This window comes from Dermochelys coriacea, chromosome 8, assembly GCF_009764565.3.
Source record: "Dermochelys coriacea isolate rDerCor1 chromosome 8, rDerCor1.pri.v4, whole genome shotgun sequence".
Taxonomy (NCBI): Eukaryota; Metazoa; Chordata; order Testudines; family Dermochelyidae; genus Dermochelys; species Dermochelys coriacea.
The window spans coordinates 44,220,061-44,232,132 of NC_050075.1; the positions used below are offsets into that span (position 1 = coordinate 44,220,061).

Below are 12,072 nucleotides of genomic sequence, written 5' to 3' on the forward strand. Positions count from 1 at the left end.
AGATAAAAAGTGGCCTGATTTTCAGGAGTGATGAGCATCTGCAGCTCACACTGACTTCAACACAGAAGCACAGCCACACGGGTTTCTCCCCAGTTATGAATTTCCTGGCCTTCTAGCTAATGATGCCCATCAGGCAGCCATTGTACAGAAACTCACATTCTTCAGATGAACAGAAATAAATAACCATACAGTGGAGATGCAAATTAGCTATCTAGAGCCAATCGCAATGCAGACAGATCCCCAAATGGAGTTATTCCCTCAGTAACCAAGCTCCCAAGTAACCGAGGTGATGCAAGTCTCTCTCAGATCAAACATTCTTAGTACAGGAGTCCAACTATTTTCCAGCATCAGAGACGCTGCTTCAGTTTGACTCCCTTGAGCAGACCTAAACATTCTAAAGTGTAAACGAACGCAAAAATAATAGACCGAAGAAAACAAGGACTGAGAAACTGCTGAGGAGAAAAATACTTGTAAAATAGTGAGACTCTGTGACTCAGCTCTTCCACTGTGACTCAACTCCTACTCCCGCTTCAGTCAAAGGGAATTTTGCAAATTACTTTAATAGCCGCATGTGCATCAGATCCTTCCTTCCGCTCTGCATGTCACCAGGGCTCTTGTCCTCAAAAGAGCTGCGATACACTGTCTGTGTTTGTATTCAGAGCAGACGCCCTCTCCTCTAAATTCTGTTCTAACTCATATCACATCTGTTTCAAAACAGGGAGGGTGCAATTTAATTCAACCCAGAAAAACCTTAGGTTTTTTCCCCCTTGGGGGAAAAAAAAGAAGCAATGGGAAAATAAAAATCAAGGTTTTATTAACAAGACATGTGAAACGTAAACAGAGTTAGCAAAGAAAAGTTTGCAGTTCTACCGGAACACACACATGCACACTCGCTAAATGTGTCCCTAGACAACTAACTAGTTAGACCTACTGCTCTTATCAGTCATTAAATACACACTTTTATCAGCATATTTGTTTTTTCAACTTTACTGAAAAGCTTTACAAAGTTTTACTACATTCAGATTTGCATGGTCAGAGAGAGTTGACTGACAGCTTGCTGAGGAGGAGCTCAAGGCATTTAAAAACTATGTTCTGGAGTTAGCAATTCTGACTCCTGAGGTGTCGCAAATCTTCCACCACTTTGAGATGGGCTTTTTCACAGCTTCCTCCAAAACCAGATTAGTGATCGAAATCTGGATACTCAATTTTAAATGCTAGAGGACAGAACTCAGGATTATGACTTCCAGTAGTCACATTCTAGCCTCTGCTGTTCTTTACTCAACCAATATTTTCTGTATTTGGGATTAGTCATGTTGGCTAAGTAATGGAAAGGTTCCATAGCGTCTCCAAATCTCTTTATTTTATCCTTGTGTGCTTCCAATTCTTTAAATAGCTACCCACATTGACATTTGTGTCATGAGCCTATAATCTGCCAAAATTCCCCCAAATTCACCTCCAATTGTAATGCTGCTCTGTAGTATCCCTTGTTGTGTAAAAAGCATACCATGTTTCCAATCAAAATCCTCCTCATACCAGTGCAAGTTTCAACACAACTGTGTTGTTGAATGCAAACAGACAAGAACTTCACTAGTTCCCCTGCATTTCTTTGGAAGCTGGGGGCATTAAACCTTTTCTGGACAACAAAACAGAAGGCTGATGGTGGTTGCAAAAGAATTTCTCAACATGTCATGCACAATAAGTTTTAGGACTGTGCTACATGTTACTTTCTCAATGAGTTTTAAGTAGCGTTTTGAATACCCATGCACCAGGAATTTGGGGCAGAGGATGAATTCTTCTGAGTTTGTAAAGCAAATAGCACAAGGTGGATGTTATGGAAACCAGTAAGAAAATGAACACTTCTGAGAAATTCTCTCCTTTGTTGTTCTGAACAAATGGTGAAGGTCTTCTTGTCATACTTTTCTCTGAATTCCTAGAGGGTATCTTCAGTCATTTGGACACAATATGGTCTTTTCAATCCTAGAATCAATGGCCTTATGCAGGAATGCTTTTTTTCTATGTGGACATTCACAGCCACAATAGGACATTTTCTAACCTTCGCCTATTTTGCGTTAATATCAATGTGATTTTTTTAAAATCTCTTTTTTCCTTCATTTTTTTACATGCAGCACCTGGCAGTGAACCTGTGAGTATAAGTCTCTCTGAAGGAAACTATTCACCACAAAATGATTCAATTATTTTTTTCAATTGTTCATTCTGCACTACATCAAAGGCAATGTTACCAGCATAAAAGAGGTTGTAACTTTAAGTCTGTGTCTTTCAGTGTTTTTATGGCATAAACAATGCTTGATCTGAGGCATTTTTTGGCTCCTGAATGAAGTGCATGCTGAAGAGCTGATGGAAAGTTGGGAACTGGTGCTTAAACATAGAGTTGGTTGGGTGTGAATGTAAATGTCTTTTGTTGGAAAACACTGCTTCATCAAAACAAACTGTTCACAGGAAAGGGTCTGTTTCAACAGATTTCCCATATCTAAAACATTTTAAAGTTCTCAAAACATCCCATTTTGACATTTCAATCCTAAAATGTTCTAAGACTTTTCACTTTATAAATAGAAAAGGAGTACTTGTGGCACCTTAGAGACTAACAAATTTATTAGAGCATAAGCTTTCGTGAGCTACAGCTCACTTCATCGGATGCATTACTTTATAAATGTAAGTTAATTTACGGTAAAAAACAAATTAAAAAAAATTGAAATCAAAACAAGCTATTTTGACCAATCCAGTAATTTTTTTTTTCAGTTCAATAAAAAAAATATGGAAGACTTTTGGGCCCAATTCAGAGTGTGAATTTTTTTTTTTCCAAATTCTCAAAATTTTTTTTTATAGGACCAGGAAACTGTTTCCTACCCGGCTCTACTTAAATCAGAGATTCTCAACCTCTCTCTTTCTGAGGGCCCCCCCAACATGCTATAAAAACTCCATGGCTCACCTGGGCCACAATAACTGGTTTTCTGCATATAAAAGCCAGTGCCAGTGTTACGGGGCAACAAGCAGGGCAATTGCCACAGGGCTCCCTGTGAAGCTACATTGCTCAGGCTTCGGCTTCAGCCCAGGGTGGCAGGGATCAGGGCCTTAAGCTTCAGACCCATATGGCAGCACTTCGGCTTTCTGACCTGGGCTCCAGTGAGTCTAACCCTGGCCTTTCTTGGCGGACCCCCTGAAACCTGCTCAAGGCCCCCTAGGGGCTTGGACTGCTGGTTGAGAACCACTGACTTAAATCATCACCACAGCCCTGCTTCAGTGACAATGGCATTTATGATGTCTTTAGCACGGGTGGGCAAACTACGGCCCACATCTGGCTCATCAGCCGTTTTAAGCCGACCCTCAAGCTCCCGCTGGGGAGCAGGGTCTGGGGCTTGCCCTGCTCCAGCACTTCAGCTGGGGCTCAGGGTCGGGGGCTACTCCATGCAGCTCCCAGAAGCCGTGGCATGGCCCTCCCTCCAGCGGTCCTGCCGCGGAGCAGGATTGGGGGCTGCTCCACGCAGCTCCCAGAAGCAGCAGCATGGCCCCCCTCCAATAGCCCCCTCTGGCACCTGCGGATGGGGCAGTGTGGAGAGCCGCCTGGCCACGCCGCTGCATAGGAGCTGTAGAAGGGACATGCTGCTGCTTCTGGGAGCCGCCTGAGGTAAGCGCCGCCCAGAGCCTGCACCCTGAGCCTCCCCCGCGCCCCAACCCTGATCCCCCTCCCGCCCTCCAAACCCCTCGATCCCAGCCCAGAGCACCCTCCTGCACCCCAAACCCCTCATCACCAGCCCCACCCTGGAGCCTGCACCCCAACCTGCTGCTCCAGCCCTGATCTCCCACCTGCCCTCCGAACCCCTCAGTCCCAGTCCAGAGCACCCTCCTACACCCCAAACTCCTCATCCCCAGCCCCACCCCAGAGCCCGCACCCACAGCCACAGCCAGAGCCCTCACCCTCCCCACCTGCCCCAGCCTAGAGCCCCCTCCCACACCCTGAACCCCTCATTTCTGGCCCCACCCTGGAGCGTGCACCCCCAACCAGAGCTCTCACCCCCTCCCACACCCCAACCCCAGTTTTGTGAGCATTCATGCCCCGCCATACAATTTCTATTCCCAGATGTGGCCCTTGGGCCAAAAAGTTTGCCCATCCCTGTTCTAGCAGGATCAGGCACTTCTGCATTTATACAGAGAGGTTTCATTCAATGCCACATTTGATCCCGATGAAAGATTTTTCTGTCCATTAAGATGAACACTAACCATTCTATCTTGCTATTTTAACTCTTGACTATGGTTAGATTTCCCTTGACAAGTATTATTTGCTTTCATTACTTCAGGATATTCAATCACTTGACTCCTACCACCTTTTTAGAATGCTGAGTCAGGTAAATTGATACCTTGATGTATGGTAGTCACTGACCACCTGTTTATAGTACAGATCAGTAGCTTTCATAGATTCATAGATACTAAGGTCAGAAGGGACCATTCTGATCATCCAGTCCGACCTCCTGCACAGTGCAGGCCACAGAATCTCACCCACCCACTCCTATGAAAAACCTCACCCATGTCTGAGCTATTGAAGTCCTTAAATCATGGTTCAAAGACTTCAAGGAGCAGAGAAGCCTCCCTCAAGTGACCCATGCCCCATGCTACAGAGGAAGGCGAAAAACCTCCAGGGCATCTCCAATCTGCCCTGGAGGAAAATTCCTTCCCAACCCCAAATATGGCAATCAGCTAAACCCTGAGCACATGGGCAAGATTCACCAGCCAGATACCCAGGAAAGAATTTTCTATAGTAACTCAGATCCCATCCATCTAATATCCCATCTCAGGGGATTTGGCCTATTTACCCTGAATATTTAAAGATCAATTTACCAAAATCCCATTATCCCATCATACCATCTCCTCCATAAACTTATCGAGTAGAATCTTAAAACCAGATGGATCTTTTGCCCCCACTGCTTCCCTTGGAAGGTTATTCCAAAACTTCACTCCTCTGATGGTTAAAAACCTTCGTCTGATTTCAAGTCTAAACTTCCTGGTGGCCAGTTTATACCCATTTGTTCTTGTGTCCACATTGGTGCTGAGCTTAAATAATTCCTCTCCCTCTCCTATATTTATCCCTCTGATATATTTATAGAGAGCAATCATATCTCCCCTCAACCTTCTTTTAGTTAGGCTAAACAAGCCAAGCTCCTTAAGTCTCCTTTCATAAGACAAGTTTTCCATTCCTCGGATCATCCTAGTAGCCCTTCTCTGTACCTGCTCCAGTTTGAATTCATCCTTTTTAAACATGGGAGACCAGAACTGCACACAGTATTCTAGGTGAGGTCTCACCAGTGCCTTGTATAACGGTACTAAAACCTCCTTATCCCTACTGGAAATGCCTCTCCTGATGCATCCCAAAACCGCATTAGCTTTTTTCACAGCCATATCACATTGGCAGCTCATAGTCATCCTATGATCAACCAATCCAAGGTCCTTCTCCTCTTCCGTTACTTCTAATTGATGCGTCCCCAACTTATAACGAAAATTCTTGTTATTAATCCCTAAATGCATAACCTTACACTTCTCACTATTAAATTTCATCCTATTACTATTACTCCAGTTTACAAGGTCATCCAGATCCTCCTGTATAATATCCCGATCCTTCTCCGAATTGGCAATACCTCCCAGCTTTGTATCTGCAAACTTTATTAGCACACTCCCACTTTCTGTGCCAAGGTCATTAATAAAAAGATTAAATAAGATTGGTCCCAAAACCCATCCCTGAGAAACTCCACTGGTAACCTCCCTCCAACCTGACAGTTCGCCTTTCAGTAGGACCCATTGCAGTCTCCCCTTTAACCAATTCCTTATCCACCTTTTGATGTTCATATTGATCCCCATCACATTCACTACACTTGAAATGGAAACAACCACCTAATGAATTCAAAACTAAGATTGAAAAAAACTCAACTAGTTACTGTCATACAGAGCTACGTTATCAAGTAGCCAGCCCGGTTCCCAGAAAATCCTAAATTTTTGCAAACCCAGCTCATAACTCCATCCTTGCTTATCCATTCAATGACATTTGATTCAATCCACTAACCAAGCCCCTATCTACAATCCATCCCCCCATTCCTCTTCTCCAAGCTTCTAGACAGTTATAGAACATGTTTAATTGTTTCCCAGTGAATATAACAAGAACCTTGATCTTCTCATCACTAACATTTTTGAAGTTTTTCCATTCATAGTCTGAAAGTTTAGACACTAGAAAAATTAGGCTGACTTCAAATGTGTGTTGTGATCATGTCAGCCAGAACGACCTAGGAGTTTGAAATAATGAAGAGAAACTCTACACTGAGCTAATTTTTTCCTGCACTCAGCTACATATGGGATTTTGCAGAAGAGCCTGGGTGAGCAATGGGGATGTCATTAACATAGAGAGAAAGGAGGGAGATAGGAAGCTATCTTTGAAATCTCATGGCGATTGGGGGAGGTCCCAGACGACTGGAAAAAGGCTAGTGTAGTGCCCATCTTTAAAAAAGGGAAGAAGGAGGAACCGGAGAACTACAGGCCAGTCAGCCTCACTTCAGTCCCTGGAAAAATCATGAAGCAGGTCCTCAAGGAATCAATTCTGAAGCACTTGGAGGAGAGGAAGTGATCAGGAACAGTCAGCATGGATTCACCAAAGGCAAGTCATTCCAGACTAACCTAATTGCCTTCTATGATGAGATAACTGGCTCTGGGGATGAGGAGAAAGCAGTGGACATGTTATTCCTTGACTTTAGAAAAGCTTTTGACACAGTCTCCCACAGCAGTCTTGCCAGCAAGTTAAAGTAGTATGGGCTGGATGAATGGACTATAGGATGGATGGAAAGCTGGCTAGATCATCGGGCTGAGTGGGTAGTGATCAACGGCTCCATGCCTATTTGGCAGCCGCTATCTAGCGGAGTGCCCCAAGGGTTGGTCCTGGGGCCGGTTTTGTTCAATATCTTCATTAATGATCTGGAGGATGGTGTGGATTGCACCCTCAGCAAGTTTGCAGATGACACTAAACTGGGAGGAGAGGTAGATACGCTGGAGGGTATGGATAGGATACAGAGGGACCTAGACAAATCAGAGGATTGGGCCAAAAGAAATCTGATGAGGTTCAATAAGGACAAGTGCAGAGTCCTGCACTTAGGACAGAAGAATCCCATGTACTGCTACAGACTAGGGACTGAGTGGCTAGGTAGCAGCTCTGAAGAAAAGGACCTAGGGGTTATGGTGAACGAGAAGCTGGATATGAGTCAACAGTGTGCCCTTGTTGCCAAGAAGGCTAAGGGCATTTTGGGCTGTATAAGTAGGGGCATTGCCAGCAGATCGAGGGACGTGATCATTCCCCTTTATTCGGCATTGGTAAGGCCTCATCTGGAGTACTGTGTTCAGTTTTGGGCCTCACACTACAAGAACCATGTGGAAAAATTGGAAAGCGTCCAGCAGAGGGCAACAAAAATGATTAGGTGGCTGGAGCACGACTTATTGTTGGATCATGTTAAAGAAGTTCTGTATTAAAATCACAAACGAGTTTGATTCCCCTTAGTTTAAATTCCAGCCCTCCACGCCCTTCAAGGACTCCACGCCCTTCTGTTGTATTTATCTTGCTTTGTTAACAATTGTGATTAAAATAGAGATAGAGGATGTATGTGGATGGATGCTTGGTTTGGATAATAAATGAATGATCAGGAAGGTGCCAGCCTTAGGATCCACTGTCCATCGGCCAAAAAAGGTGTCAAGTGGAAACAACCACAGGACCCCCGGAGGGCAGACTGGAATCCACCCAACAGCCTCAAGGACGGGAGAACCGAAGAACAAGGTAACATCTGGCAGCATGGGACCGACAGGAATGTGCCATCTGCTGATCGATTCAGCAACAGCATGATGAAGCAATTCCCATAGACTGGCATAGGAATAAATTCCTATAAAAATGGACTCTAGAAACTGAGAACTTTGGGGTCTGATTCTGCAAACCACCTTCCAGGAGTGTCAGATGTGCATCTGATAAGGCCCTGCTCCCTCCTCGTGTCCAGGTCTAAGGCTGGTAACTATGATAACGTACGTGTGTGTGTGTGTGTGTGTGTGTGTGTGTGTGTGTGTGTGTGTGTGTGTGTGTGAGAGAGAGAGAGAGAGAGAATAAATATGAAATTGAATGGAATGTTATAGCTATAACTGTTTACTATGATTCTTTCTGTATTCACAATAAATGTGGCATTTTGCCTTTTCCTCTTTAATAAGATCCTGCTGGTTTTTATTTTATTAGTATAACATTTTGGTAGAGAATTGCAAAAGGGGGAATATTGGTAAAAAACCTCAGTTATTGGTATTGCACACCACTCCCCTATTGAGCTAGGCATTTCTATTTGGTTAACCAGCCTTCTGGCCTCCAGGAGGCAGAGGTAAAATATACAGAGCTCATATTACTAAGCTACAATTACAGAATCCAAGTCCTATTGTTCACTGATTTCAGAGTAGCAGCCGTGTTAGTCTGTATTCGCAAAAGAAAAGGTGTACTTGTGGCACCTTAGAGACTAACAAATTTATTAGAGCATAAGCTTTCGTGAGCTACAGCTCACTTCATCGGATGCATTTGGTGGAAAAAACAGAGGAGAGATTTATATACACACACACACAGAGAACATGAAACAATGGGTTTAGGCATTGGCACCCTGACAGCAGGATTGTCTGGCTATGTAGACTCCCTCCTCAGGCGCTTCGTTACCAGCACTCCCAGCTATCTTCGAGACACCACCGATTTCCTGAGGAAACTACAGTCCATTGGTGATCTTCCTAAAAACACCATCCTAGCCACTATGGATGTAGAAGCCCTCTACACCAACATTCCACACAAAGATGGACTACAAGCCGTCAGGAACAGTATCCCCGATACTGTAACGGCTAACCTGGTGGCAGAACTTTGTGACTTTGTCCTGACCCATAACTATTTCACATTTGGTGACAATGTATACCTTCAAATCAGCGGCACCGCGATGGGTACCGGCATGGCCCCACAGTATGCCAACATTTTTATGGCTGACTTAGAACAACGCTTCCTCAGCTCTCGTCCCCTAATGCCCCTACTCTACTTGCGCTACATTGATGACATCTTCATCATCTGGACCCATGGAAAAGAAGCTCTTGAGGAATTCCACCATGATTTCAACAATTTCCATCCCACCATCAACCTCAGCCTGGACCAGTCCACACAAGAGATCCACTTCCTGGACACTACGGAGCTAATAAGCGATGGTCACATAAACACCACCCTATATCGGAAATCTACTGACCGCTATTCCTACCTACATGCCTCTAGCTTTCATCCAGATCATACCACTCGATCCATTGTCTACAGCCAAGCGCTACGATATAACCGCATTTGCTCCAACCCCTCAGACAGAGACAAACACCTACAAGATCTCTATCATGCATTCCTACAACTACAATACCCACCTGCTGAAGTGAAGAAACAGATTGACAGAGCCAGAAGAGTACCCAGAAGTCACCTACTACAGGACAGGCCCAACAAAGAAAACAACAGAACGCCACTAGCCATCACCTTCAGCCCCCAACTAAAACCTCTCCAATGCATCATCAAGGATCTACAACCTATCCTGAAGGACGAGCCATCACTCTCTCAGATCTTGGGAGACAGACCAGTCCTTGCTTACAGACAGCCCCCCAATCTGAAGCTAATACTCACCAGCAACCACACACCACACAACAGAACCACTAACCCAGGAACCTATCCTTGCAACAAAGCCCGTTGCCAACTCTGTCCACATATCTATTCAGGGGATACCATCATAGGGCCTAATCACATCAGCCACACTATCAGAGGCTCGTTCACCTGCGCATCTACCAATGTGATATATGCCATCATGTGCCAGCCCCATCATAGGGCCTAATCACATCAGCCACACTATCAGAGGCTCGTTCACCTGCGCATCTACCAATGTGATTTATGCCATCATGTGCCAGCAATGCCCCTCTGCCATGTACATTGGCCAAACTGGACAGTCTCTACGCAAAAGAATGAATGGACACAAATCAGACGTCAAGAATTATAACATTCAAAAACCAGTTGGAGAACACTTCAATCTCTCTGGTCACTCGATCACAGACCTAAGAGTGGCTATACTTCAACAAAAAAGCTTCAAAAACAGACTCCAACGAGAGACTGCTGAATTGGAATTAATTTGCAAACTGGATACAGATTTCAGAGTAGCAGCCGTGTTAGTCTGTATTCGCAAAAAGAAAAGGAGTACTTGTGGCACCTTAGAGACTAACAAATTTATTAGAGCATAAGCTTTCGTGAGCTACAGCTCACTTCATCGGATGCATTTGGTGGAAAAAACAGAGGAGAGAATCTCTCCTCTGTTTTTTCCACCAAATGCATCCGATGAAGTGAGCTGTAGCTCACGAAAGCTTATGCTCTAATAAATTTGTTAGTCTCTAAGGTGCCACAAGTACTCCTTTTCTTTATTGTTCACTGAAGTATCAGGGGCAACAAGGCGGCCTAAGGGCCAGGCAGTGCTGCTCGCTGGAACAAGGAGTAGCAGGATCAGAGAATCTAGGCTGTGTCAATCGCTGACCTGTGCCAAGTGTGACGAGGAAATTTGATAAGCTATAATTTCAGAATCAAGGCTGTGTCACTCCCTGAGTAATATCAGGAGTGACAAAGATTGAAATACCCATGTTAAGATGTTTAAAAGAAAACAGGGCAAGCCAGTACCAGAGGGAGGAATGGAGTCAGAAGGAACTCCAACCTCACCTTTTCTTAAAGAAATTACACCTTTTAAACAAATCCTTCAAAAATTTGGGCACAGTCCTTGGACTAAACAAGCCCTAGCTGATGTCTGCACTATTTTGGACCTAGAAGATAGATTGGCTCAGTATATTCTCATATACAAACCTTCTAGTCGGCCAAAAGAGATGCAGCAGCAATTTGGCTGTTGTGGGCGACATGTTAGGATTCTTACCTCTGCTTGCCTTCATGCAAAGAGGAAAAAGCATCTTTACAGGAAAAGCTAAACCAAACGGAAAAGGGAGCAGACAATTGGAAGGTGCTGGCTGGAAATAGTGAAAGCAGCACTCCAGGAAAGCAGAGAGAGAAAAAGATTCCTGTCAGACCAAGCTAAGGCTCTGAGAAAATTGAAAGAGAATCATGTGCTCCAAGGTATGGTAAAAAGAAAAGGAGTACTTGTGGCACCTTAGAGACTAACAAATTTATTAGAGCATAAGCTTTCGTGAGCTACAGCTCACTTCATCGGATGCATTTGGTGGAAAAAAAAGTATGGTAAAGAAATTAACCTTGAAGCAAGGCAGAGCTCTTGCAAATCAGTCGTTGAGAGTCACTAATTAAGAGTCAGACAAAAATTGGGCTTTGACACTAAAAGGGTAGCAGTCATTAGAGAGGGTGAAGGGGGAGAAGGTCCTATGTACGGCACCACCAGGCATAATTATGAAGAGAAAAGAGTGAAAAGTTAACTCTGCAGAGGCTGGAGAGAATTAAGCAGTTAAACTTTGTGAAAATGTTAAAAAGGAAAAATGTTAGAGAGAATTCTTGTTTTTTTTGCAGCCATTCTGAAGCAAAAATGGGCTCTTTTCCAAAGGAATGTGTGTAAATAAGCCAGACAAAAATAAACTATCTGATAAAAATCATTTGACTGGACAATTTAGTCAAATTTGCTAGAACAACATAACGGGGTTCTATTGGAACTTAACTGCCTCAAATGTATGAAGGGAATGCAAGATATAAAAAAATAGAGCAGTGCAGTGTGGAAGGGATGTTAAGGAAACGAAAATGTGTATGTATCTATCTGTGTGTGTGTAAATATGTAAAGTTCTAAGGACCAATTGGTTTTGTTTTAAATAATGCCACTAAAAATCTATTTGACTCTTTAATTCAAAATTGCAAAACTGACAGACCTTTTTGCTTGACACAGGTGATTAGCGTTGTTTGGCTTTGGGATTTGGCATTTAATCCTTAAAAGGTAACTCAGTGCTTTACAAAATTTAAAATGTTTTTAAGTAGTGGCTGCAGCAAGGCAGTCAAAATCAAGAGAATAGGAAAAA

General features: G+C 43.7%; 1 protein-coding gene across 12 annotated transcripts in view; it reads right to left on the reverse strand.

Annotated features, from left to right (window-relative positions):
• Positions 1-12,072, reverse strand: part of PACS2 (phosphofurin acidic cluster sorting protein 2) — a 226,521-nt gene that overhangs the window by 89,498 nt on the left and 124,951 nt on the right. The window lies entirely within an intron of this gene.